The sequence below is a fragment of the Gymnoscopelus braueri genome (genome assembly GCF_963280865.1).
Source record: "Gymnoscopelus braueri genome assembly, chromosome: 2".
Classification (NCBI taxonomy): Eukaryota; Metazoa; Chordata; class Actinopteri; order Myctophiformes; family Myctophidae; genus Gymnoscopelus; species Gymnoscopelus braueri.
This window is the reverse complement of record NC_137604.1, coordinates 10,523,311-10,526,048: the sequence shown is the minus strand read 5'-3', so window position 1 is coordinate 10,526,048 and position 2,738 is coordinate 10,523,311. Positions and strand designations below refer to the sequence as shown.

General features: G+C 36.3%; 1 long non-coding RNA gene across 1 annotated transcript; it reads left to right on the top strand.

Annotated features, from left to right (window-relative positions):
* On the top strand, positions 1-1,877 carry LOC308099075. The gene is made up of 3 exons (XR_013934354.1): positions 1-138; positions 321-364; positions 1,475-1,877. It is a non-coding gene; the product is annotated as an uncharacterized lncRNA (long non-coding RNA).
* Positions 1,878-2,738: the final 861 nt, after the last annotated feature.

The following is a 2,738-nucleotide window of genomic DNA, read 5'->3' as shown; positions in this document are numbered from 1 at the left end:
CTTGCATGTCATGCAGTGTGCCAATGTGTGTCCACCAAATGTCACTTCTAGGTTTGGTGGTCAGCTTGGCTGTGGTCTTAGCAGTGACAGTGGTGGCAGTGCTGAAGTTCTACATAAAAAGTGACAAAAAACCACAAGGTGTGACACACACACACACACACACACACACACACACACACACACACACACACACACACACACACACACACACACACACACACACACACACACACACACACACACACACACACACACACACATATATGAGTATAGCCCTTCCTTCCTGTAACCCAGACTACTACTTTCTCCCTATTTTCCAGTAACCGTCCTCAGTGCCGGGAACCTCACTGAAGATGTTGGTGAGGTGAGTGTTATGCTTGAGTTTTATTATGATTCTCTATTGTTCTTTGTTCTGGTGTAACATGTGTGATGATGTGTTGCTTTCACTGTAAGTAGTTTTTTTTATGTTGTTTTGTCTTCAATGTGTTTTTGCTTGATGCTGTTCTGTCTTGGTTTGATTGACTGATTGATTGATTGATTGTTTGTTTGATTGATTGATTGATTGATTGATTGATTGAATACTAAAAAGATAACAATTTTCAAATGTGAATCCGTAATTAAAGTAAAAGTTGAGAACAGGAAGCTGTCATCTGCCCTTCAGACCAGATCGATCAATCATGACACAGTGTTCACGAAAATGTATTTTAAAATATAATCTTTTTAATATAATTCTAAATAACTTATTGTTTTGAATAAAATGTTCTTTTAGCAGCTATAGCTATAGGCTTTGACTAATTTGGTTTAGATGATCGTGACGTACCGCACAGACAAAACGGAAGTGGGCAAATTACATGACATCCACTTTATGTGCTACTCATTTTCAGAGCTTCCAAAATACAGATAATCCGTCTGATATCCTCCCCCTCCCCCATGTTCCGCACTGTCCCGCTAAAACAGTTCTGCTGTCCTGCAAAATATTTGTTATCTGGTCACCCTTTGTAAAGACTGTTAGGCAAAAAAACATTGTAATATTGTGGAAGCCAAAATGTATGTCTTGAGACTAATCTCAAGGTGACTTCCTGATTAAATGAAGGTTAAAGGGGTATTTCACTTTAAAACACACTGGGATCATTTTAACATCTACTAATGACTTTCGTGTGCAACCCAGACAGTTTTTAAGTTGCTTGATTCAATATTTAGATATTTGATATTCATTTGATCAGATATGCCCCCCTCCTTTATTTATGAGCCCATTCAACTTCAAACTCCATTTTAACCATGTTAGACTCATTGAGAACACACGTCCCTGCTTTTGGTGACTGACATTGTCCTAATGTGTGAATTAGGACTAATGTATAAATATATTTTTTTATCTTTATCAGAATTGATGCTGAATTGATGGTTTATCTCAGTCTTTCTTTTAACTTTTTGAAGCTTTTATTTATCTATGACGTACTCCTTCTTCCTATTATAGACACATACAAATGAAGAAACAAGAGGTGAAGACCAATCAACAGGGACCCCCTGTCTCACCATGTCTCCTGTCTACGCGACCGACATCTATGCTAATGTTAACGATTACACCCACCAGGATCCTTCAGATTTGACATGTGTTACTGTACTCCCCCCTGAAGTAAGCAGAGCCGCTTTCTGTGTTGATTTGCGTCCAAACCAAAATACTGCAGTAGATACTAAAATGTCCCAATCAGTCAATGGGATTCCTGATGATGATTTTTATACATTGGCACAGCTACCTAACAATCTCAAAGAAAATTCTCATCACTAAAATTTCCATTCCTCAAATCCATCATCACAAAACAAGTATTGGACGTACTGTAAATAATGACTATTGTCAATTGGCATGATCACATTGATACCACTAAATATAACACACCCATTATTAATAGTATTAGCTACATACACATAGTCCAACATGTTAAAATCATGATTTCTTACATCCACTGTTTGCCTGTATGTTCTCACTTTAATACAAGTCCAACTTGTCATATACAGTAGAATCTATTATCCTGTGTCTTTAACATAGCTAACTCCCACATGTAATGATTATTTGCTAGGTCCTATATTGCCATGGTATGGTTGGGGTGATTTCAAATTGCACCCTGCTGGTAAGGCAAGCTAAACCACTGCTTTTCAGCCAATTGTATTTCAAATGGGGACACTACTTGAAGATTAATTTCCATCTCCCAATGGAGATTTGCCATATCGAACTCTGAACTCTGCCTTGAAAAGACATTCTCTCAGGCCTATGGCAACTAATTGTTTGTTTGTTTGTTTTCTTTGTTTTTTGGTCGGTTGTCTTTCTATCTCCATGTAAAGCGTCCTTGGGTCTCTTGAAAGGTGCTATATAAATTCAAGCTATTATTATTATTATTATTATTATTAGTATTATCATGTATTATTATTATTATTATTATTATTAGTAGTAGTAGTAGTAGTAGTAGTAGTAGTAGTAGTAGTAGTAGTAGAAGTATAAAAGTCACGTTGTGTAACATCCATTTTAGTAGTGTTTCTGGCGACACTAGCAATTCTTCATGAATTTAATTACATTCTTAATGAATTGAATACACAGGACCACAATGGAAACAAGCCCCTAGGCTTTTTGTGTTATCTTTTTAACAATCTTTGTAAACCGTACATCTGTACAATCTGCAAACTGTTAATAAAGTATTCAATCAATCAATCAATCAAACCTAAAACAAATAGCTCAGTTTTCTGTT